This window comes from Oncorhynchus nerka, linkage group LG27 (assembly GCF_034236695.1).
Source record: "Oncorhynchus nerka isolate Pitt River linkage group LG27, Oner_Uvic_2.0, whole genome shotgun sequence".
NCBI lineage: Eukaryota > Metazoa > Chordata > Actinopteri > Salmoniformes > Salmonidae > Oncorhynchus > Oncorhynchus nerka.
The window spans coordinates 89675215-89702512 of NC_088422.1; positions in this window are offsets into that span (position 1 = coordinate 89675215).

A 27298-nucleotide genomic window follows, 5' to 3' on the forward strand; every position below is an offset into this window, starting at 1 on the left:
CTACCCAACAGACCCAGCAGACCCAGTCTACACAGCAGACCTAGTCTAACCAGCAGACCCAGCAGACCCAGTCTACCCAGCAAACCCAGCAGACCCAGTCTACCCAACAAACCCAGTCTACCCAGCAGACCCAGCAGACCTAGTCTACCCAGCAGACCCAGTCTAACCAGCAGACCCAATCTACCCAGCAGACCCAGTCTACACAGCAGACCCAGCAGACCCAGTCTACACAGCAGACCCAGTCTACACAGCAGACCCAGTCTAACCAGCAGACCCAGCAGTCCCAGTCTACCCAGCAAACCCAGTCTACCCAGCAGACCCAGCAGACCTAGTCTACCCAGGAGACCCAGTCTACCCAGCAAACCCAGTCTACCCAGCAGACCCAGCAGACCTAGACTACCCAGCAGACCCAGCAGACCCAGTGTTCCCAGCAGACACAGCAGACCCAGTCTACCCAGCAGACCCAGTCTACACAGCAGACCCAGTCTACCCAGCAGACCCAGTCTACACAGCAGACCCAGTCTACACAGCAGACCCAGTCTACACAGCAGACCCAGAAGACCCAGTATACACAGCAGACCCAGTCTAAACAGCAGACCCAGCAGACCCAGTCTACAGCAGACCCAGCAGACCCAGTCTACACAGCAGACCCAGTCTACCCAGACCCAGCAGACCCAGCATACCCAGTCTACACAGCAGACCCAGCAGACCCAGTCTACCCAACAGACCCAGCAGACCCAGTCTACACAGCAGACCTAGTCTAACCAGCAGACCCAGCAGACCCAGTCTACCCAGCAAACCCAGCAGACCCAGTCTAAACAAACCCAGTCTACCCAGCAGACCCAGCAGACCTAGTCTACCCAGCAGACCCAGTCTAACCAGCAGACCCAATCTACCCAGCAGACCCAGTCTACACAGCAGACCCAGCAGACCCAGTCTACACAGCAGACCCAGTCTACACAGCAGACCCAGTCTAACCAGCAGACCCAGCAGTCCCAGTCTACCCAGCAAACCCAGTCTACCCAGCAGACCCAGCAGACCTAGTCTACCCAGCAGACCCAGTCTACCCAGCAAACCCAGTCTACCCAGCAGACCCAGCAGACCTAGACTACCCAGCAGACCCAGCAGACCCAGTCTTCCCAGCAGACACAGCAGACCCAGTCTACCCAGCAGACCCAGTCTACACAGCAGACCCAGTCTACACAGCAGACCCAGTATACACAGCAGACCCAGTCTACACAGCAGACCCAGTCTACACAGCAGACCCAGTCTACCCAGCAGACCCAGCAGACCCAGTCTACCCAGCAGACCCAGTCTACACAGCAGACCCAGTCTACACAGCAGACCCAGTCTACACAGCAGACCCAGCAGACCCAGTATACACAGCAGACCCAGTCTAAACAGCAGACCCAGCAGACCCAGTCTACACAGCAGACCCAGTCTACACAGCAGACCCAGTCTACACAGCAGACCCAGCAGACCCAGCATACCCAGTCTACACAGCAGACCCAGCAGACCCAGTCTACCCAACAGACCCAGCAGACCCAGTCTACACAGCAGACCTAGTCTAACCAGCAGACCCAGCAGACCCAGTCTACCCAGCAAACCCAGCAGACCCAGTCTACCCAACAAACCCAGTCTACCCAGCAGACCTAGTCTACCCAGCAGACCCAGTCTAACCAGCAGACCCAATCTACCCAGCAGACCCAGTCTACACAGCAGACCCAGCAAACCCAGTCTACACAGCAGTTCCAGTCTACACAGCAGACCCAGCAGACCCATTCTAACCAGCAGACCCAGCAGTCCCAGTCTACCCAGCAAACCCAGTCTACCCAGCAGACCCAGCAGACCTAGTCTACCCAGCAGACCCAGCAGACCCAGTCTACCCAGCAAACCCAGTCTACCCAGCAGACCTAGTCTACCCAGCAGAGTCAGCAGACCCAGTCTTACCAGCAGACCCAGTCTACTCCAGCAGACCCAGTCTACACAGCAGACCCAGTCTACCCAGCAGACCCAGTCTAACCAGCAGACCCAGCAGACCCAGTCTACACAGCAGACCCAGCAGACCCAGTCTACCCAACAAACCCAGTCTACCCAGCAGTCCCAGCAGACCTAGTCTACCCAGCAGACCCAGTCCAACCAGCAGACCCAATCTACCCAGCAGACCCAGTCTACACAGCAGACCCAGTCTACACAGCAGACCCAGTCTAACCAGCAGACCCAGCAGTCCCAGTCTACCCAGCAAACCCAGTCTACCCAGCAGACCCAGCAGACCTAGTCTACCCAGCAGACCCAGCAGACCCAGTCTACCCAGCAAACCCAGTCTACCCAGCAGACCCAGCAGACCTAGTCTACCCAGCAAACCCAGCAGACCCAGTCTTACCAGCAGACCCAGTCTACCCAGCAGACCCAGTCTACACAGCAGACCCAGTCTACCCAGCAGACCCAGTCTAACCAGCAGACCCAGTCTACACAGCAGACCCAGCAGACCCAGTCTACACAGCAGACCCAGCAGACCCAGTCTACACAGCAGACCCAGTCTACACAGCAGACCCAGTCTACCCAGCAGACCCAGTCTACAAGCAGGCCCAGCAGACCCAGTCTACACAGCAGACCCAGTAGACCCAGCAGACCCAACAGACCCAGCAGACCAAGTAAACCCAGTCTACACAGCAGACCCAGTAAACCCAGTCTACACAATAGACCCAGCAGACCCAACAGACCCAGTAAACCCAGCAGACCCAGTCTACACAGCAGACCCAGTCGACCCAGCATACCCAGTCTACACAGCAGACCCAGTCTACCCAGCAGACCCAGTCTACCCAGCAGACCCAGTCTACAAGCAGGCCCAGCAGACCCAGTCTACAGCAGACCCAGCAGACCCAGCAGACCCAACAGACCCAGCAGACCAAGTAAACCCAGTCTACACAGCAGACCCAGTAAACCCAGTCTGCACAATAGACCCAGCAGACCCAACAGACCCAGTAAACCCAGCAGACCCAGTCTACACAGCAGACCCAGTCGACCCAGCATACCCAGTCTACACAGCAGACCCAGCAGACCCAGTGCACCCAGCAGACCGTCTACACAGCAGACCCAGCAGACCCAGTCTACCCAGCAGACCCAGCAGACCCAGTCTATCCAGCAGACCCAGCAGACCCAGTCTACCCAGCAGACCCAGTCTACACAGCAGACCCAGTCTACACAGCAGACCCAGTATACACAGCAGACCCAGTCTACACAGCAGACCCAGTCTACACAGCAGACCCAGCAGACCCAGTCTACACAGCAGACCCAGTCTACACAGCAGACCCAGTCTACACAGCAGACCCAGCATACCCAGTCTACACAGCAGACCCAACAGATCCAGTCTACCCAACAGACCCAGCAGACCCAGTCTACACAGCAGACCCAGCAGACCCAGTCTAACCAGCAGACCCAGCAAACCCAGCAGACCCAGTCTACCCAACAAACCCAGTCTACCCAGCAGACCCAGCAGACCTAGTCTACCCAGCAGACCCAGTCTAACCAGCAGACCCAATCTACCCAGCAGACCCAGTCTACAGCAGACCCAGCAGACCCAGTCTACACAGCACACCCAGTCTACACAGCAGACCCAGCAGACCCAGTCTAACCAGCAGACCCAGCAGTCCCAGTCTACCCAGCAAACCCAGTCTACCCAGCAGACCCAGCAGACCTAGTCTACCCAGCAGACCCAGCAGACCCAGTCTACCCAGCAAACCCAGTCTACCCAGCAGACCCAGCAGACCTAGTCTACCCAGCAGACCCAGCAGACCCAGTCTTACCAGCGGACCCAGTCTAGCCAGCAGACCCAGTCCACACAGCAGACCCAGTCCAGCAGACCCAGTCCCAGCACAGCAGACCCAGTCTACCCAGCAGACCCAGTCTAACCAGCAGACCCAGTCTACACAGCAGACCCAGCAGACCCAGTCTACACAGCAGACCCAGCAGACCCAGTCTACACAGCAGACCCAGTATACACAGCAGACCCAGTCTACCCAGCAGACCCAGTCTACACAGCAGACCCAGTCTACCCAGCAGACCCAGTCTACCCAGCAGACCCAGTCTACAAGCAGGCCCAGCAGACCCAGTCTACACAGCAGACCCAGTAGACCCAGCAGACCCAACAGACCCAGCAGACCAAGTAAACCCAGTCTACACAGCAGACCCAGCAAACCCAGTCTACACAATAGACCCAGCAGACCCAACAGACCCAGTAAACCCAGCAGACCCAGTCTACACAGCAGACCCAGCTCACTCCAGCATACCCAGTCTACACAGCAGACCCAGCAGACCCAGTGCACCCAGCAGACCGTCTACACAGCAGACCCAGCAGACCCAGTCTACCCAGCAGACCCAGCAGACCCAGTCTATCCAGCAGACCCAGCAGACCCAGTCTACCCAGCAGACCCAGTCTACACAGCAGACCCAGTCTACACAGCAGACCCAGTATACACAGCAGACCCAGTCTCCACACAGCAGACCCAGTCTACACAGCAGACCCAGCAGACCCAGTATACACAGCAGACCCAGTCTAAACAGCAGACCCAGTCTACACAGCAGACCCAGTATACACAGCAGACCCAGTCTACACAGCAGACCCAGTCTACACAGCAGACCCAGCAGACCCAGTATACACAGCAGACCCAGTCTAAACAGCAGACCCAGCAGACCCAGTCTACACAGCAGACCCAGCAGACACAGCAGACCCAGCAGACCCAGCATACCCAGTCTACACAGCAGACCCAGCAGACCCAGTCTACCCAACAGACCCAGCAGACCCAGTCTACACAGCAGACCTAGTCTAACCAGCAGACCCAGCAGACCCAGTCTACCCAGCAAACCCAGCAGACCCAGTCTACCCAACAAACCCAGTCTACCCAGCAGACCTAGTCTACCCAGCAGACCCAGTCTAACCAGCAGACCCAATCTACCCAGCAGACCCAGTCTACACAGCAGACCCAGCAAACCCAGTCTACACAGCAGTTCCAGTCTACACAGCAGACCCAGCAGACCCATTCTAACCAGCAGACCCAGCAGTCCCAGTCTACCCAGCAAACCCAGTCTACCCAGCAGACCCAGCAGACCTAGTCTACCCAGCAGACCCAGCAGACCCAGTCTACCCAGCAAACCCAGTCTACCCAGCAGACCTAGTCTACCCAGCAGAGTCAGCAGACCCAGTCTTACCAGCAGACCCAGTCTACCCAGCAGACCCAGTCTACACAGCAGACCCAGTCTACCCAGCAGACCCAGTCTAACCAGCAGACCCAGCAGACCCAGTCTACACAGCAGACCCAGCAGACCCAGTCTACCCAACAAACCCAGTCTACCCAGCAGTCCCAGCAGACCTAGTCTACCCAGCAGACCCAGTCTAACCAGCAGACCCAATCTACCCAGCAGACCCAGTCTACACAGCAGACCCAGTCTACACAGCAGACCCAGTCTAACCAGCAGACCCAGCAGTCCCAGTCTACCCAGCAAACCCAGTCTACCCAGCAGACCCAGCAGACCTAGTCTACCCAGCAGACCCAGCAGACCCAGTCTACCCAGCAAACCCAGTCTACCCAGCAGACCCAGCAGACCTAGTCTACCCAGCAAACCCAGCAGACCCAGTCTTACCAGCAGACCCAGTCTACCCAGCAGACCCAGTCTACACAGCAGACCCAGTCTACCCAGCAGACCCAGTCTAACCAGCAGACCCAGTCTACACAGCAGACCCAGCAGACCCAGTCTACACAGCAGACCCAGCAGACCCAGTCTACACAGCAGACCCAGTGTACACAGCAGACCCAGTCTACCCAGCAGACCCAGTCTACCCAGCAGACCCAGTCTACAAGCAGGCCCAGCAGACCCAGTCTACACAGCAGACCCAGTAGACCCAGCAGACCCAACAGACCCAGCAGACCAAGTAAACCCAGTCTACACAGCAGACCCAGTAAACCCAGTCTACACAATAGACCCAGCAGACCCAACAGACCCAGTAAACCCAGCAGACCCAGTCTACACAGCAGACCCAGTCACCCAGCATACCCAGTCTACACAGCAGACCCAGTGCACCCAGCAGACCGTCTACACAGCAGACCCAGCAGACCCAGTCTACCCAGCAGACCCAGCAGACCCAGTCTATCCAGCAGACCCAGCAGACCCAGTCTACCCAGCAGACCCAGTCTACACAGCAGACCCAGTCTACACAGCAGACCCAGTATACACAGCAGACCCAGTCTACACAGCAGACCCAGTCTACACAGCAGACCCAGCAGACCCAGTCTACACAGCAGACCCAGTCTACACAGCAGACCCAGTCTACACAGCAGACCCAGCATACCCAGTCTACACAGCAGACCCAGCAGATCCAGTCTACCCAACAGACCCAGCAGACCCAGTCTACACAGCAGACCCAGCAGACCCAGTCTAACCAGCAGACCCAGCAAACCCAGCAGACCCAGTCTACCCAACAAACCCAGTCTACCCAGCAGACCCAGCAGACCTAGTCTACCCAGCAGACCCAGTCTAACCAGCAGACCCAATCTACCCAGCAGACCCAGTCTACAGCAGACCCAGCAGACCCAGTCTACACAGCACACCCAGTCTACACAGCAGACCCAGCAGACCCAGTCTAACCAGCAGACCCAGCAGTCCCAGTCTACCCAGCAAACCCAGTCTACCCAGCAGACCCAGCAGACCTAGTCTACCCAGCAGACCCAGCAGACCCAGTCTACCCAGCAAACCCAGTCTACCCAGCAGACCCAGCAGACCTAGTCTACCCAGCAGACCCAGCAGACCCAGTCTTACCAGCGGACCCAGTCTAGCCAGCAGACCCAGTCCACACAGCAGACCCAGTCTACCCAGCAGACCCAGTCTACACAGCAGACCCAGTCTACCCAGCAGACCCAGTCTAACCAGCAGACCCAGTCTACCCAGCAGACCCAGCAGACCTAGTCTACCCAGCAGACCCAGCAGACCCAGTCTTACCAGCGGACCCAGTCTAGCCAGCAGACCCAGTCCACACAGCAGACCCAGTCTACACAGCAGACCCAGTCTACACAGCAGACCCAGTATACACAGCAGACCCAGTCTACCCAGCAGACCCAGCAGACCCAGTCTACACAGCAGACCCAGTCTACCCAGCAGACCCAGTCTACCCAGCAGACCCAGTCTACAAGCAGGCCCAGCAGACACAGTCTACACAGCAGACCCAGTAAACCCAGTCTACACAATAGACCCAGCAGACCCAACAGACCCAGTAAACCCAGCAAACCCAGTCTACCCAGCAGACCCAGCAGACCTAGTCTACCCAGCAAACCCAGCAGACCCAGTCTTACCAGCAGACCCAGTCTACCCAGCAGACCCAGTCTACACAGCAGACCCAGTCTACCCAGCAGACCCAGTCTAACCAGCAGACCCAGTCTACAGCAGACCCAGCAGACCCAGTCTACACAGCAGACCCAGCAGACCCAGTCTACACAGCAGACCCAGTCTACAGCAGACCCAGTCTACCCAGCAGACCCAGTCTACCCAGCAGACCCAGTCTACAAGCAGGCCCAGCAGACCCAGTCTACACAGCAGACCCAGTAGACCCAGCAGACCCAACAGACCCAGCAGACCAAGTAAACCCAGTCTACACAGCAGACCCAGTAAACCCAGTCTACACAATAGACCCAGCAGACCCAACAGACCCAGTAAACCCAGCAGACCCAGTCTACACAGCAGACCCAGTCGACCCAGCATACCCAGTCTACACAGCAGACCCAGTCTACCCAGCAGACCCAGTCTACCCAGCAGACCCAGTCTACAAGCAGGCCCAGCAGACCCAGTCTACACAGCAGACCCAGTAGACCCAGCAGACCCAACAGACCCAGCAGACCAAGTAAACCCAGTCTACACAGCAGACCCAGTAAACCCAGTCTACACAATAGACCCAGCAGACCCAACAGACCCAGTAAACCCAGCAGACCCAGTCTACACAGCAGACCCAGTCGACCCAGCATACCCAGTCTACACAGCAGACCCAGCAGACCCAGTGCACCCAGCAGACCGTCTACACAGCAGACCCAGCAGACCCAGTCTACCCAGCAGACCCAGCAGACCCAGTCTATCCAGCAGACCCAGCAGACCCAGTCTACCCAGCAGACCCAGTCTACACAGCAGACCCAGTCTACACAGCAGACCCAGTATACACAGCAGACCCAGTCTACACAGCAGACCCAGTCTACACAGCAGACCCAGCAGACCCAGTCTACACAGCAGACCCAGTCTACACAGCAGACCCAGTCTACACAGCAGACCCAGCATACCCAGTCTACACAGCAGACCCAACAGATCCAGTCTACCCAACAGACCCAGCAGACCCAGTCTACACAGCAGACCCAGCAGACCCAGTCTAACCAGCAGACCCAGCAAACCCAGCAGACCCAGTCTACCCAACAAACCCAGTCTACCCAGCAGACCCAGCAGACCTAGTCTACCCAGCAGACCCAGTCTAACCAGCAGACCCAATCTACCCAGCAGACCCAGTCTACACAGCAGACCCAGCAGACCCAGTCTACACAGCACACCCAGTCTACACAGCAGACCCAGCAGACCCAGTCTAACCAGCAGACCCAGCAGTCCCAGTCTACCCAGCAAACCCAGTCTACCCAGCAGACCCAGCAGACCTAGTCTACCCAGCAGACCCAGCAGACCCAGTCTACCCAGCAAACCCAGTCTACCCAGCAGACCCAGCAGACCTAGTCTACCCAGCAGACCCAGCAGACCCAGTCTTACCAGCGGACCCAGTCTAGCCAGCAGACCCAGTCCACACAGCAGACCCAGTCTACCCAGCAGACCCAGTCTACACAGCAGACCCAGTCTACCCAGCAGACCCAGTCTAACCAGCAGACCCAGTCTACACAGCAGACCCAGCAGACCCAGTCTACACAGCAGACCCAGCAGACCCAGTCTACACAGCAGACCCAGTATACACAGCAGACCCAGTCTACCCAGCAGACCCAGTCTACACAGCAGACCCAGTCTACCCAGCAGACCCAGTCTACCCAGCAGACCCAGTCTACAAGCAGGCCCAGCAGACCCAGTCTACACAGCAGACCCAGTAGACCCAGCAGACCCAACAGACCCAGCAGACCAAGTAAACCCAGTCTACACAGCAGACCCAGTAAACCCAGTCTACACAATAGACCCAGCAGACCCAACAGACCCAGTAAACCCAGCAGACCCAGTCTACACAGCAGACCCAGTCGACCCAGCATACCCAGTCTACACAGCAGACCCAGCAGACCCAGTGCACCCAGCAGACCGTCTACACAGCAGACCCAGCAGACCCAGTCTACCCAGCAGACCCAGCAGACCCAGTCTATCCAGCAGACCCAGCAGACCCAGTCTACCCAGCAGACCCAGTCTACACAGCAGACCCAGTCTACACAGCAGACCCAGTATACACAGCAGACCCAGTCTACACAGCAGACCCAGTCTACACAGCAGACCCAGCAGACCCAGTATACACAGCAGACCCAGTCTAAACAGCAGACCCAGTCTACACAGCAGACCCAGTATACACAGCAGACCCAGTCTACACAGCAGACCCAGTCTACACAGCAGACCCAGCAGACCCAGTATACACAGCAGACCCAGTCTAAACAGCAGACCCAGCAGACCCAGTCTACACAGCAGACCCAGTCTACACAGCAGACCCAGCAGACCCAGCATACCCAGTCTACACAGCAGACCCAGCAGACCCAGTCTACACAGCAGACCTAGTCTAACCAGCAGACCCAGCAGACCCAGTCTACCCAGCAAACCCAGCAGACCCAGTCTACCCAACAAACCCAGTCTACCCAGCAGACCTAGTCTACCCAGCAGACCCAGTCTAACCAGCAGACCCAATCTACCCAGCAGACCCAGTCTACACAGCAGACCCAGCAAACCCAGTCTACACAGCAGTTCCAGTCTACACAGCAGACCCAGCAGACCCATTCTAACCAGCAGACCCAGCAGTCCCAGTCTGCCCAGCAAACCCAGTCTACCCAGCAGACCCAGCAGACCTAGTCTACCCAGCAGACCCAGCAGACCCAGTCTGCCCAGCAAACCCAGTCTACCCAGCAGACCTAGTCTACCCAGCAGAGTCAGCAGACCCAGTCTTACCAGCAGACCCAGTCTGTTAGCAGACCCAGTCTACACAGCAGACCCAGTCTACCCAGCAGACCCAGTCTAACCAGCAGACCCAGCAGACCCAGTCTACACAGCAGACCCAGCAGACCCAGTCTACCCAACAAACCCAGTCTACCCAGCAGTCCCAGCAGACCTAGTCTACCCAGCAGACCCAGTCTAACCAGCAGACCCAATCTACCCAGCAGACCCAGTCTACAGCAGACCCAGTCTACACAGCAGACCCAGTCTAACCAGCAGACCCAGCAGTCCCAGTCTACCCAGCAAACCCAGTCTACCCAGCAGACCCAGCAGACCTAGTCTACCCAGCAGACCCAGCAGACCCAGTCTACCCAGCAAACCCAGTCTACCCAGCAGACCCAGCAGACCTAGTCTACCCAGCAAACCCAGCAGACCCAGTCTTACCAGCAGACCCAGTCTACCCAGCAGACCCAGTCTACACAGCAGACCCAGTCTACCCAGCAGACCCAGTCTAACCAGCAGACCCAGTCTACACAGCAGACCCAGCAGACCCAGTCTACACAGCAGACCCAGCAGACCCAGTCTACACAGCAGACCCAGTGTACACAGCAGACCCAGTCTACCCAGCAGACCCAGTCTACCCAGCAGACCCAGTCTACAAGCAGGCCCAGCAGACCCAGTCTACACAGCAGACCCAGTAGACCCAGCAGACCCAACAGACCCAGCAGACCAAGTAAACCCAGTCTACACAGCAGACCCAGTAAACCCAGTCTACACAATAGACCCAGCAGACCCAACAGACCCAGTAAACCCAGCAGACCCAGTCTACACAGCAGACCCAGTCGACCCAGCATACCCAGTCTACACAGCAGACCCAGTGCACCCAGCAGACCGTCTACACAGCAGACCCAGCAGACCCAGTCTACCCAGCAGACCCAGCAGACCCAGTCTATCCAGCAGACCCAGCAGACCCAGTCTACCCAGCAGACCCAGTCTACACAGCAGACCCAGTCTACACAGCAGACCCAGTATACACAGCAGACCCAGTCTACACAGCAGACCCAGTCTACACAGCAGACCCAGCAGACCCAGTCTACACAGCAGACCCAGTCTACACAGCAGACCCAGTCTACACAGCAGACCCAGCATACCCAGTCTACACAGCAGACCCAGCAGATCCAGTCTACCCAACAGACCCAGCAGACCCAGTCTACACAGCAGACCCAGCAGACCCAGTCTAACCAGCAGACCCAGCAAACCCAGCAGACCCAGTCTACCCAACAAACCCAGTCTACCCAGCAGACCCAGCAGACCTAGTCTACCCAGCAGACCCAGTCTAACCAGCAGACCCAATCTACCCAGCAGACCCAGTCTACACAGCAGACCCAGCAGACCCAGTCTACACAGCACACCCAGTCTACACAGCAGACCCAGCAGACCCAGTCTAACCAGCAGACCCAGCAGTCCCAGTCTACCCAGCAAACCCAGTCTACCCAGCAGACCCAGCAGACCCAGTCTACCCAGCAGACCCAGCAGACCCAGTCTACCCAGCAAACCCAGTCTACCCAGCAGACCCAGCAGACCTAGTCTACCCAGCAGACCCAGCAGACCCAGTCTTACCAGCGGACCCAGTCTAGCCAGCAGACCCAGTCCACACAGCAGACCCAGTCTACCCAGCAGACCCAGTCACACAGCAGACCCAGTCTACCCAGCAGACCCAGTCTAACCAGCAGACCCAGTCTACCCAGCAGACCCAGCAGACCCAGTCTACCCAGCAGACCCAGCAGACCCAGTCTTACCAGCGGACCCAGTCTAGCCAGCAGACCCAGTCCACACAGCAGACCCAGTCTACACAGCAGACCCAGTCTACACAGCAGACCCAGTATACACAGCAGACCCAGTCTACCCAGCAGACCCAGCAGACCCAGTCTACACAGCAGACCCAGTCTACCCAGCAGACCCAGTCTACCCAGCAGACCCAGTCTACAAGCAGGCCCAGCAGACACAGTCTACACAGCAGACCCAGTAAACCCAGTCTACACAATAGACCCAGCAGACCCAACAGACCCAGTAAACCCAGCAGACCCAGTCTACACAGCAGACCCAGTCTACCCAGCATACCCAGTCTACACAGTACACCCAGCTGACCCAGTCTACCCAGCAGACCCAGTCTACACAGCAGACCCAGCAAACCCAGTCTACACAGCAGTTCCAGTCTACACAGCAGACCCAGCAGACCCATTCTAACCAGCAGACCCAGCAGTCCCAGTCTACCCAGCAAACCCAGTCTACCCAGCAGACCCAGCAGACCTAGTCTACCCAGCAGACCCAGCAGACCCAGTCTACCCAGCAAACCCAGTCTACCCAGCAGACCTAGTCTACCCAGCAGAGTCAGCAGACCCAGTCTTACCAGCAGACCCAGTCTACCCAGCAGACCCAGTCTACACAGCAGACCCAGTCTACCCAGCAGACCCAGTCTAACCAGCAGACCCAGCAGACCCAGTCTACACAGCAGACCCAGCAGACCCAGTCTACCCAACAAACCCAGTCTACCCAGCAGTCCCAGCAGACCTAGTCTACCCAGCAGACCCAGTCTAACCAGCAGACCCAATCTACCCAGCAGACCCAGTCTACACAGCAGACCCAGTCTACACAGCAGACCCAGTCTAACCAGCAGACCCAGCAGTCCCAGTCTACCCAGCAAACCCAGTCTACCCAGCAGACCCAGCAGACCTAGTCTACCCAGCAGACCCAGCAGACCCAGTCTACCCAGCAAACCCAGTCTACCCAGCAGACCCAGCAGACCTAGTCTACCCAGCAAACCCAGCAGACCCAGTCTTACCAGCAGACCCAGTCTACCCAGCAGACCCAGTCTACACAGCAGACCCAGTCTACCCAGCAGACCCAGTCTAACCAGCAGACCCAGTCTACACAGCAGACCCAGCAGACCCAGTCTACACAGCAGACCCAGCAGACCCAGTCTACACAGCAGACCCAGTCTACACAGCAGACCCAGTCTACCCAGCAGACCCAGTCTACAAGCAGGCCCAGCAGACCCAGTCTACCAGCAGACCCAGTAGACCCAGCAGACCCAACAGACCCAGCAGACCAAGTAAACCCAGTCTACACAGCAGACCCAGTAAACCCAGTCTACACAATAGACCCAGCAGACCCAACAGACCCAGTAAACCCAGCAGACCCAGTCTACACAGCAGACCCAGTCGACCCAGCATACCCAGTCTACACAGCAGACCCAGCAGACCCAGTGCACCCAGCAGACCGTCTACACAGCAGACCCAGCAGACCCAGTCTACCCAGCAGACCCAGCAGACCCAGTCTATCCAGCAGACCCAGCAGACCCAGTCTACCCAGCAGACCCAGTCTACACAGCAGACCCAGTCTACACAGCAGACCCAGTCTACACAGCAGACCCAGTCTACACAGCAGACCCAGTCTACACAGCAGACCCAGCATACCCAGTCTACACAGCAGACCCAGCAGATCCAGTCTACCCAACAGACCCAGCAGACCCAGTCTACACAGCAGACCCAGCAGACCCAGTCTAACCAGCAGACCCAGCAAACCCAGCAGACCCAGTCTACCCAACAAACCCAGTCTACCCAGCAGACCCAGCAGACCTAGTCTACCCAGCAGACCCAGTCTAACCAGCAGACCCAATCTACCCAGCAGACCCAGTCTACACAGCAGACCCAGCAGACCCAGTCTACACAGCACACCCAGTCTACACAGCAGACCCAGCAGACCCAGTCTAACCAGCAGACCCAGCAGTCCCAGTCTACCCAGCAAACCCAGTCTACCCAGCAGACCCAGCAGACCTAGTCTACCCAGCAGACCCAGCAGACCCAGTCTACCCAGCAAACCCAGTCTACCCAGCAGACCCAGCAGACCTAGTCTACCCAGCAGACCCAGCAGACCCAGTCTTACCAGCGGACCCAGTCTAGCCAGCAGACCCAGTCCACACAGCAGACCCAGTCTACCCAGCAGACCCAGTCTACACAGCAGACCCAGTCTACCCAGCAGACCCAGTCTAACCAGCAGACCCAGTCTACACAGCAGACCCAGCAGACCCAGTCTACACAGCAGACCCAGCAGACCCAGTCTACACAGCAGACCCAGTATACACAGCAGACCCAGTCTACCCAGCAGACCCAGTCTACACAGCAGACCCAGTCTACCCAGCAGACCCAGTCTACCCAGCAGACCCAGTCTACAAGCAGGCCCAGCAGACCCAGTCTACACAGCAGACCCAGTAGACCCAGCAGACCCAACAGACCCAGCAGACCAAGTAAACCCAGTCTACACAGCAGACCCAGTAAACCCAGTCTACACAATAGACCCAGCAGACCCAACAGACCCAGTAAACCCAGCAGACCCAGTCTACACAGCAGACCCAGTCGACCCAGCATACCCAGTCTACACAGCAGACCCAGCAGACCCAGTGCACCCAGCAGACCGTCTACACAGCAGACCCAGCAGACCCAGTCTACCCAGCAGACCCAGCAGACCCAGTCTATCCAGCAGACCCAGCAGACCCAGTCTACCCAGCAGACCCAGTCTACACAGCAGACCCAGTCTACACAGCAGACCCAGTATACACAGCAGACCCAGTCTACACAGCAGACCCAGTCTACACAGCAGACCCAGCAGACCCAGTCTACACAGCAGACCCAGTCTACACAGCAGACCCAGCATACCCAGTCTACACAGCAGACCCAGCAGATCCAGTCTACCCAACAGACCCAGCAGACCCAGTCTACACAGCAGACCCAGCAGACCCAGTCTAACCAGCAGACCCAGCAAACCCAGCAGACCCAGTCTACCCAACAAACCCAGTCTACCCAGCAGACCCAGCAGACCTAGTCTACCCAGCAGACCCAGTCTAACCAGCAGACCCAATCTACCCAGCAGACCCAGTCTACACAGCAGACCCAGCAGACCCAGTCTACACAGCACACCCAGTCTACACAGCAGACCCAGCAGACCCAGTCTAACCAGCAGACCCAGCAGTCCCAGTCTACCCAGCAAACCCAGTCTACCCAGCAGACCCAGCAGACCTAGTCTACCCAGCAGACCCAGCAGACCCAGTCTACCCAGCAAACCCAGTCTACCCAGCAGACCCAGCAGACCTAGTCTACCCAGCAGACCCAGCAGACCCAGTCTTACCAGCGGACCCAGTCTAGCCAGCAGACCCAGTCCACACAGCAGACCCAGTCTACACAGCAGACCCAGCAGACCCAGTCTACACAGCAGACCCAGTATACACAGCAGACCCAGTCTACCCAGCAGACCCAGCAGACCCAGTCTACACAGCAGACCCAGTCTACCCAGCAGACCCAGTCTACCCAGCAGACCCAGTCTACAAGCAGGCCCAGCAGACACAGTCTACACAGCAGACCCAGTAAACCCAGTCTACACAATAGACCCAGCAGACCCAACAGACCCAGTAAACCCAGCAGACCCAGTCTACACAGCAGACCCAGGCTACCCAGCATACCCAGTCTACACAGTACACCCAGCTGACCCAGTCTACCCAGCAGACCCAGTCTACACAGCAGACCCAGCAGACCCAGTCTACACAGCAGACCCAGTCTACACAGCAGACCCAGCAGACCCAGTCTACCCAGCAGACGCAATCTACACAGCAGACCCAGTCTACACAGCAGACCCAGTGCACCCAGCAGACCCAGTCTACACAGCAGACCCAGTGCACCCAGCAGACCCAGTCTACACAGCAGACCCAGCAGACCCAGTCTACACAGCAGACCCAGCTGACCCAGTCTACACAGCAGACCCGGCAGACCCAGCAGACCCAAACTACCCAGCAGACCCAGTATACACAGCAGACCCAGCAGACCCAGTCTACATGGCAGACCCAGCAGACCCAGTCTACCCAGCAGACCCAGTCTACACAGCAGACCCAGCAGACCCAGTCTACACAGCAGACCCAGTCTACACAGCAGACCCAGCAGACCCAGTCTACCCAGCAGACCCAGTCTACACAGCAGACCCAGCAGACCCAGTCTACACAGCAGACCCAGTCTACACAGCAGACCCAGCAGACCCAGTGCACCCAGCAGACCCAGTCTACACAGCAGACCCAGCAGTCCCAGCAGACCCAGTCTACCCAGCAGACCCAGTCTACACAGCAGACCCAGCAGACCCAGTCTACACAGCAGACCCGGCAGACCCAGCAGACCCAGTCTACCCAGCAGACCCAGTATACACAGCAGACCCAGCAGACCCAGTCTACATGGCAGACCCAGCAGACCCAGTCTACCCAGCAGACCCAGTATACACAGCAGACCCAGCAGACCCAGTCTACATGGCAGACCCAGCAGACCCAGTCTACCCAGCAGACCCAGTCTACACAGCAGACCCAGTCTGCCCAGCAGACCCAGTCTACACAGCAGACCCAGTCTACAAGACCCAGTCTACACAGCAGACCCAGTCTACACAGCAGACCCAGCAGACCCAGTCTACACAGCAGACTCAGCAGACCCAGTAGACACAGCAGACAGAGTGAACCCAGTCTACACAGCAGACCCAGTCTACCCAGCAGACCCAGTAGACCCAGCAGACCAAGTAAACCCAGTCTACACAGCAGACCCAGTAAACCCAGTCTACACAGTAGACCCAGCAGACCCAACAGACCCAGCAGACCCAGTAAACCCAGCAGACCCAGTCTACACAGCAGACCCAGTCTACCCAGCATACCCAGTCTACACAGTACACCCAGCAGACCCAGTCTACCCAGCAGACCCAGTCTACACAGCAGACCCAGCAGACCCAGTCTACCCAGCAGACCCAGTCTACACAGCAGACCCAGTCTACACAGCAGACCCAGCAGACCCAGTCTACACAGCAGACCCAGCATACCCAGTCTCCACAGCAGACCCAGCAGACCCAGTCTACCCAGTGGACCCAGTCTACTCAGCAGACCCAGTCTACACAGCAGACCCAGTCTACACAGCAGACCCAGTCTACCCAGCAGACCCAGTAGACATAGCAGACAGAGTGAACCCAGTCTACACAGCAGACCCAGTAAACCCAGTCTACACAGTAGACCCAGCAGACCCAACAGACCCAGCAGACCCAGTAAACCCAGTCTACCCAGCAGACCCAGTCTACACATCATACCCAGTCTACACAGTAGACCCAGCAGACCCAGTCTACACAGCAGATCCAGCAGACCCAGTCTACACAGCAGACCCAGTCTACACAGCAGACCCAGCAGACCCAGTCTACACAGCAGACCCAGTATATACACAGCAGACCCAGTCTACCCAGCAGACCCAGCAGACCCAGTCTACACAGCAGACCCAGTCTACCCAGCAGACCCAGTAGACCCAGCAGACCAAGTAAACCCAGTCTACACAGCAGACCCAGTAAACCCAGTCTACACAGTAGACCCAGCAGACCCGACAGACCCAGCAGACCCAGTAAACCCAGCAGACCCAGTCTACACAGCAGACCCAGTCTACCCAGCATACCCAGTCTACACAGTACACCCAGCAGACCCAGTCTACACAGCAGACCCAGCAGACCCAGTCTACCCAGCAGACCCAGTCTACACAGCAGACCCAGTCTACACAGCAGACCCAGCATACCCAGTCTCCACAGCATTACCCAGCAGACCCAGTCTACCCAGTGGACCCAGTCTACTCAGCAGACCCAGTCTACACAGCAGACCCAGTCTACCCAGCAGACCCAGTAGACACAGCAGACAGAGTGAACCCAGTCTACACAGCAGACCCAGCAGACCCAGTAAACCCAGTCTACACAGTAGACCCAGCAGACCCAACAGAACCAGCAGACCCAGTAAACCCAGTCTACCCAGCAGACCCAGTCTACACAGCAGACGCAGTCTACACATCATACCCAGTCTACACAGTAGACCCAGCAGACCCAGTCTACACAGCAGATCCAGCAGACCCAGTCTACACAGCAGACCCAGCAGACCCAGTCTACACAGCAGACCCAGTATATACACAGCAGACCCAGTCTACCCAGCAGACCCAGCAGACCCAGTCTACACAGCAGACCCAGTCTACCCAGCAGACCCAGTAGACCCAGCAGACCAAGTAAACCCAGTCTACACAGCAGACCCAGTAAACCCAGTCTACACAGTAGACCCAGCAGACCCAACAGACCCAGCAGACCCAGTAAACCCAGTCTACCCAGCAGACCCAGTCTACACAGCAGACCCAGCAGACCCAGTAAAACCAGTCTACACAGTAGACCCAGCAGACCCAACAGACCCAGCAGACCCAGTCTACACAGCAGACCCAGTACCCAGCAGACCCAGTCTACCCAGCAGACCCAGTCTACCCAGCAGACCCAGTCTACAAGCAGGCCCAGCAGACCCAGTCTACACAGCAGACCCAGCAGACCCAGTAGACCCAGCAGACCCAGTAAACCCAGTCTACACAGCAGACCCAGCAGACCCAGTAAACCCAGTCTACACAGTAGACCCAGCAGACCCTTGAGACCCAGCAGACCCAGTAAACCCAGTCTACCCATTATACCCAGTCTACACAGTAGACCCAGTCTACCCAACAAACCCAGTCTACCCAGCAGACCCAGCAGACCTAGTCTACCCAGCAGACCCAGTCTAACCAGCAGACCCCAATCTACCCAGCAGACCCAGTCTACACAGCAGACCCAGCAGACCCAGTCTACACAGCAGACCCAGTCTACACAGCAGACCCAGTCTAACCAGCAGACCCAGCAGTCCCAGTCTACCCAGCAAACCCAGTCTACCCAGCAGACCCAGCAGACCTAGTCTACCCAGCAGACCCAGTCTACCCAGCAAACCCAGCAGACCCAGCAGACCTAGTCTACCCAGCAGACCCAGCAGACCCAGTCTTCCCAGCAGACCCAGTCTACCCAGCAGACCCAGTCTACACAGCAGACCCATTCTACACAGCAGACCCAGCAGACCCAGTATACACAGCAGACCCAGTCTACACAGCAGACCCAGTCTACACAGCAGACCCAGTCTACCCAGCAGACCCAGTCTACCCAGCAGACCCAGTCTACACAGCAGACCCAGTCTACCCAGCAGACCCAGTCTACCCAGCAAACCCAGCAGACCCAGTCTACCCAACAAACCCAGTCTACCCAGCAGACCCAGCAGACCTAGTCTACCCAGCAGACCCAGTCTAACCAGCAGACCCAATCTACCCAGCAGACCCAGTCTACACAGCAGACCCAGCAGACCCAGTCTACACAGCAGTTCCAGTCTACACAGCAGACCCAGTCTAACCAGCAGACCCAGCAGTCCCAGTCTACCCAGCAAACCCAGTCTACCCAGCAGACCCAGCAGACCTAGTCTACCCAGCAGACCCAGCAGACCCAGTCTACCCAGCAAACCCAGTCTACCCAGCAGACCCAGCAGACCTAGTCTACCCAGCAGACCCAGCAGACCCAGTCTTACCAGCAGACCCAGTCTACCCAGCAGACCCAGTCTACACAGCAGACCCAGTCTACCCAGCAGACCCAGTCTATCCAGCAGACCCAGTCTACACAGCAGACCCAGCAGACCCAGTCTACCCAACAAACCCAGTCTACCCAGCAGACCCAGCAGACCTAGTCTACCCAGCAGACCCAGTCTAACCAGCAGACCCAATCTACCCAGCAGACCCAGTCTACACAGCAGACCCAGTCACAGCAGACCCAGCAGACCCAGTCTAACCAGCAGACCCAGCAGTCCCAGTCTACCCAGCAAACCCAGTCTACCCAGCAGACCCAGCAGACCTAGTCTACCCAGCAGACCCAGTCTACCCAGCAAACCCAGTCTACCCAGCAGACCCAGCAGACCTAGTCTACCCAGCAGACCCAGCAGACCCAGTCTTACCAGCACACCCAGTCTACCCAGCAGACCCAGTCTACACAGCAGACCCAGTCTACCCAGCAGACCCAGTCTAACCAGCAGACCCAGTCTACACAGCAGACCCAGAAGACCCAGTCTACACAGCAGACCCAGCAGACCCAGTCTACACAGCAGACCCAGTATACACAGCAGACCCAGTCTACCCAGCAGACCCAGTCTACACAGCAGACCCAGTCTACCCAGCAGACCCAGTCTAACCAGCAGACCCAGTCTACACAGCAGACCCAGAAGACCCAGTCTACACAGCAGACCCAGCAGACCCAGTCTACACAGCAGACCCAGTATACACAGCAGACCCAGTCTACCCAGCAGACCCAGCAGACCCAGTCTACACAGCAGACCCAGTCTACACAGCAGACCCAGTCTACACAGCAGACCCAGCAGACCCAGTCTACACAGCAGACCCAGTCTACACAGCAGACCCAGTCTACCCAGCAGACCCAGTCTACACAGCAGACCCAGTCTACACAGCAGACCCAGCAGACCCAGTCTACACAGCACACCCAGTCTACACAGCAGACCCAGTCTACCCAGCAGACCCAGTCTACCCAGCAGACCCAGTCTACACAGCAGACCCAGTCTACACAGCAGACCCAGTCTACACAGCAGACCCAGTCTACACAGCAGACCCAGCAGACCCAGTCTACACAGCAGACCCAGCAGACCCAGCATACCCAGTCTACACAGCAGACCCAGCAGACCCAGTCTACCCAACAGACCCAGCAGACCCAGTCTACACAGCAGACCCAGCAGACCCAGTCTAACCATTAGACCCAGCAGACCCAGTCTACCCAGTCTACCCAACAAACCCAGTCTACCCAGCAGACCCAGCAGACCTAGTCTACCCAGCAGACCCAGTCTAACCAGCAGACCCAATCTACCCAGCAGACCCAGTCTACACAGCAGACCCAGCAGACCCAGTCTACACAGCACACCCAGTCTACACAGCAGACCCAGCAGACCCAGTCTAACCAGCAGACCCAGCAGTCCCAGTCTACCCAGCAGACCCAGCAGACCTAGTCTACCCAGCAGACCCAGCAGACCCAGTCTACCCAGCAAACCCAGTCTACCCAGCAGACCCAGCAGACCTAGTCTACCCAGCAGACCCAGCAGACCCAGTCTTACCAGCGGACCCAGTCTAGCCAGCAGACCCAGTCCACACAGCAGACCCAGTCTACACAGCAGACCCAGCAGACCCAGTCTACACAGCAGACCCAGTATACACAGCAGACCCAGTCTACCCAGCAGACCCAGCAGACCCAGTCTACACAGCAGACCCAGTCTACCCAGCAGACCCAGTCTACCCAGCAGACCCAGTCTACAAGCAGGCCCAGCAGACACAGTCTACACAGCAGACCCAGTAAACCCAGTCTACACAATAGACCCAGCAGACCCAACAGACCCAGTAAACCCAGCAGACCCAGTCTACACAGCAGACCCAGTCTACCCAGCATACCCAGTCTACACAGTACACCCAGCTGACCCAGTCTACCCAGCAGACCCAGTCTACACAGCAGACCCAGCAGACCCAGTCTACACAGCAGACCCAGTCTACACAGCAGACCCAGCAGACCCAGCAGACCCAGTCTACCCAGCAGACGCAATCTACACAGCAGACCCAGTCTACACAGCAGACCCAGTGCACCCAGCAGACCCAGTCTACACAGCAGACCCAGTGCACCCAGCAGACCCAGTCTACACAGCAGACCCAGCAGACCCAGTCTACACAGCAGACCCAGCTGACCCAGTCTACACAGCAGACCCGGCAGACCCAGCAGACCCAAACTACCCAGCAGACCCAGTATACACAGCAGACCCAGCAGACCCAGTCTACATGGCAGACCCAGCAGACCCAGTCTACCCAGCAGACCCAGTCTACACAGCAGACCCAGCAGACCCAGTCTACACAGCAGACCCAGTCTACACAGCAGACCCAGCAGACCCAGTCTACCCAGCAGACCCAGTCTACACAGCAGACCCAGCAGACCCAGTCTACACAGCAGACCCAGTCTACACAGCAGACCCAGCAGACCCAGTGCACCCAGCAGACCCAGTCTACACAGCAGACCCAGCAGTCCCAGCAGACCCAGTCTACCCAGCAGACCCAGTCTACACAGCAGACCCAGCAGACCCAGTCTACACAGCAGACCCGACAGACCCAGCAGACCCAGTCTACCCAGCAGACCCAGTATACACAGCAGACCCAGCAGACCCAGTCTACATGGCAGACCCAGCAGACCCAGTCTACCCAGCAGACCCAGTCTACACAGCAGACCTAGTCTACCCAGCAGACCCAGTCTACACAGCAGACCCAGTCTACAAGACCCAGTCTACATAGCAGACCCAGTCTACACAGCAGACCCAGCAGACCCAGTCTACACAGCAGACTCAGCAGACCCAGTAGACACAGCAGACAGAGTGAACCCAGTCTACACAGCAGACCCAGTCTACCCAGCAGACCCAGTAGACCCAGCAGACCAAGTAAACCCAGTCTACACAGCAGACCCAGTAAACCCAGTCTACACAGTAGACCCAGCAGACCCAACAGACCCAGCAGACCCAGTAAACCCAGCAGACCCAGTCTACACAGCAGACCCAGTCTACCCAGCATACCCAGTCTACACAGTACACCCAGCAGACCCAGTCTACCCAGCAGACCCAGTCTACACAGCAGACCCAGCAGACCCAGTCTACCCAGCAGACCCAGTCTACACAGCAGACCCAGCAGACCCAGTCTACACAGCAGACCCAGCATACCCAGTCTCCACAGCAGACCCAGCAGACCCAGTCTACCCAGTGGACCCAGTCTACTCAGCAGACCCAGTCTACACAGCAGACCCAGTCTACCCAGCAGACCCAGTAGACATAGCAGACAGAGTGAACCCAGTCTACACAGCAGACCCAGCAGACCCAGTAAACCCAGTCTACACAGTAGACCCAGCAGACCCAACAGACCCAGCAGACCCAGTAAACCCAGTCTACCCAGCAGACCCAGTCTACACATCATACCCAGTCTACACAGTAGACCCAGCAGACCCAGTCTACACAGCAGATCCAGCAGACCCAGTCTACACAGCAGACCCAGTCTACACAGCAGACCCAGCAGACCCAGTCTACACAGCAGACCCAGTATATACACAGCAGACCCAGTCTACCCAGCAGACCCAGCAGACCCAGTCTACACAGCAGACCCAGTCTACCCAGCAGACCCAGTAGACCCAGCAGACCAGCAAACCCAGTCTACACAGCAGACCCAGTAAACCCAGGCTACACAGTAGACCCAGCAGACCCAACAGACCCAGCAGACCCAGTAAACCCAGCAGACCCAGTCTACACAGCAGACCCAGTCTACCCAGCATACCCAGTCTACACAGTACACCCAGCAGACCCAGTCTACCCAGCAGACCCAGTCTACACAGCAGACCCAGCAGACCCAGCAGACCCAGTCTACCCAGCAGACCCAGTCTACACAGCAGACCCAGCAGACCCAGTCTACACAGCAGACCCAGCATACCCAGTCTCCACAGCATTACCCAGCAGACCCAGTCTACCCAGTGGACCCAGTCTACTCAGCAGACCCAGTCTACACAGCAGACCCAGTCTACCCAGCAGACCCAGTAGACACAGCAGACAGAGTGAACCCAGTCTACACAGCAGACCCAGCAGACCCAGTAAACCCAGTCTACACAGTAGACCCAGCAGACCCAACAGAACCAGCAGACCCAGTAAACCCAGTCTACCCAGCAGACCCAGTCTACACAGCAGACCCAGTCTACACATCATACCCAGTCTACACAGTAGACCCAGCAGACCCAGTCTACACAGCAGATCCAGCAGACCCAGTCTACACAGCAGACCCAGCAGACCCAGTCTACACAGCAGACCCAGTATATACACAGCAGACCCAGTCTACCCAGCAGACCCAGCAGACCCAGTCTACACAGCAGACCCAGTCTACCCAGCAGACCCAGTTGACCCAGCAGACCAAGCAAACCCAGTCTACACAGCAGACCCAGTAAACCCAGTCTACACAGTAGACCCAGCAGACCCAACAGACCCAGCAGACCCAGTAAACCCAGTCTACCCAGCAGACCCAGTCTACACAGCAGACCCAGCAGACCCAGTAAAACCAGTCTACACAGTAGACCCAGCAGACCCAACAGACCCAGCAGACCCAGTCTACACAGCAGACCCAGTACCCAGCAGACCCAGTCTACCCAGCAGACCCAGTCTACAAGCAGGCCCAGCAGACCCAGTCTACACAGCAGACCCAGCAGACCCAGTAGACCCAGCAGACCCAGTAAACCCAGTCTACACAGCAGACCCAGCAGACCCAGTAAACCCAGTCCCAGTAGACCCAGCAGACCCTTGAGACCCAGCAGACCCAGTAAACCCAGTCAGATTATACCCAGTCTACACAGTAGACCCAGTCTACCCAACAAACCCAGTCTACCCAGCAGACCCAGCAGACCTAGTCTACCCAGCAGACCCAGTCTAACCAGCAGACCCAATCTACCCAGCAGACCCAGTCTACACAGCAGACCCAGCAGACCCAGTCTACACAGCAGACCCAGTCTACACAGCAGACCCAGTCTAACCAGCAGTCCCAGTCTACCCAGCAGACCCAGTCTACCCAGCAGACCCAGCAGACCTAGTCTACCCAGCAGACCCAGTCTACCCAGCAAACCCAGCAGACCCAGCAGACCTAGTCTACCCAGCAGACCCAGCAGACCCAGTCTTCCCAGCAGATCCAGTCTACCCAGCAGACCCAGCAGACCCAGTATACACAGCAGACCCAGTCTACACAGCAGACCCAGTCTACACAGCAGACCCAGTCTACCCAGCAGACCCAGTCTACCCAGCAGACCCAGTCTACACAGCAGACCCAGTCTACACAGCAGACCCAGCAGACCCAGTCTACACAGCAGACCCAGTCTACACAGCAGACCCAGCAGACCCAGCATACCCAGTCTACACAGCAGACCCAGCAGACCCAGTCTACCCAACAGACCCAGCAGACCCAGTCTACACAGCAGACCCAGCAGACCCAGTCTAACCATTAGACCCAGCAGACCCAGTCTACCCAGCAAACCCAGCAGACCCAGTCTACCCAACAAACCCAGTCTACCCAGCAGACCCAGCAGACCTAGTCTACCCAGCAGACCCAGTCTAACCAGCAGACCCAATCTACCCAGCAGACCCAGTCTACACAGCAGACCCAGTCTACACAGCAGTTCCAGTCTACACAGCAGACCCAGTGTAACCAGCAGACCCAGCAGTCCCAGTCTACCCAGCAAACCCAGTCTACCCAGCAGACCCAGCAGACCTAGTCTACCCAGCAGACCCAGCAGACCCAGTCTACCCAGCAAACCCAGTCTACCCAGCAGACCCAGCAGACCTAGTCTACCCAGCAGACCCAGCAGACCCAGTCTTACCAGCAGACCCAGTCTACCCAGCAGACCCAGTCTACACAGCAGACCCAGTCTACCCAGCAGACCCAGTCTATCCAGCAGACCCAGTCTACACAGCAGACCCAGCAGACCCAGTCTACCCAACAAACCCAGTCTACCCAGCAGACCCAGCAGACCTAGTCTACCCAGCAGACCCAGTCTAACCAGCAGACCCAATCTACCCAGCAGACCCAGTCTACACAGCAGACCCAGTCTACACAGCAGACCCAGCAGACCCAGTCTAACCAGCAGACCCAGCAGTCCCAGTCTACCCAGCAAACCCAGTCTACCCAGCAGACCCAGCAGACCTAGTCTACCCAGCAGACCCAGTCTACCCAGCAAACCCAGTCTACCCAGCAGACCCAGCAGACCTAGTCTACCCAGCAGACCCAGCAGACCCAGTCTTACCAGCAGACCCAGTCTACCCAGCAGACCCAGTCTACACAGCAGACCCAGTCTACCCAGCAGACCCAGTCTAACCAGCAGACCCAGTCTACCCAGCAGACCCAGTCTACACAGCAGACCCAGTCTACACAGCAGACCCAGCAGACCCAGTCTACACAGCAGACCCAGTCTACACAGCAGACCCAGCAGACCCAGTCTACACAGCAGACCCAGCAGACCCAGCATACCCAGTCTACACAGCAGACCCAGCAGACCCAGTCTACCCAACAGACCCAGCAGACCCAGTCTACACAGCAGACCCAGCAGACCCAGTCTAACCATTAGACCCAGCAGACCCAGTCTACCCAGCAAACCCAGCAGACCCAGTCTACCCAACAAACCCAGTCTACCCAGCAGACCCAGCAGACCTAGTCTACCCAGCAGACCCAGTCTAACCAGCAGACCCAGCAGACCCAGTCTACACAGCAGACCCAGCAGACCCAGTCTACCCAACAGACCCAGCAGACCCAGTCTACACAGCAGACCCAGTCTACACAGCAGACCCAGCAGACCCAGTCTACACAGCAGACCCAGTCTACACAGCAGACCCAGCAGACCCAGCATACCCAGTCTACACAGCAGACCCAGCAGACCCAGTCTACCCAACAGACCCAGCAGACCCAGTCTACACAGCAGACCCAGCAGACCCAGTCAGACCATTAGACCCAGCAGACCCAGTCTACCCAGCAAACCCAGCAGACCTAGTCTACCCAACAAACCCAGTCTACCCAGCAGACCCAGCAGACCTAGTCTACCCAGCAGACCCAGTCTAACCAGCAGACCCAATCTACCCAGCAGACCCAGTCTACACAGCAGACCCAGTCTACACAGCAGTTCCAGTCTAGCAGACCCAGTCTAACCAGCAGACCCAGCAGTCCCAGTCTACCCAGCAAACCCAGTCTACCCAGCAGACCCAGCAGACCTAGTCTACCCAGCAGACCCAGCAGACCCAGTCTACCCAGCAAACCCAGTCTACCCAGCAGACCCAGCAGACCTAGTCTACCCAGCAGACCCAGCAGACCCAGTCTTACCAGCAGACCCAGTCTACCCAGCAGACCCAGTCTACACAGCAGACCCAGTCTACCCAGCAGACCCAGTCTATCCAGCAGACCCAGTCTACACAGCAGACCCAGCAGACCCAGTCTACCCAACAAACCCAGTCTACCCAGCAGACCCAGCAGACCTAGTCTACCCAGCAGACCCAGTCTAACCAGCAGACCCAATCTACCCAGCAGACCCAGTCTACACAGCAGACCCAGTCTACACAGCAGACCCAGCAGACCCAGTCTAACCAGCAGACCCAGCAGTCCCAGTCTACCCAGCAAACCCAGTCTACCCAGCAGACGAG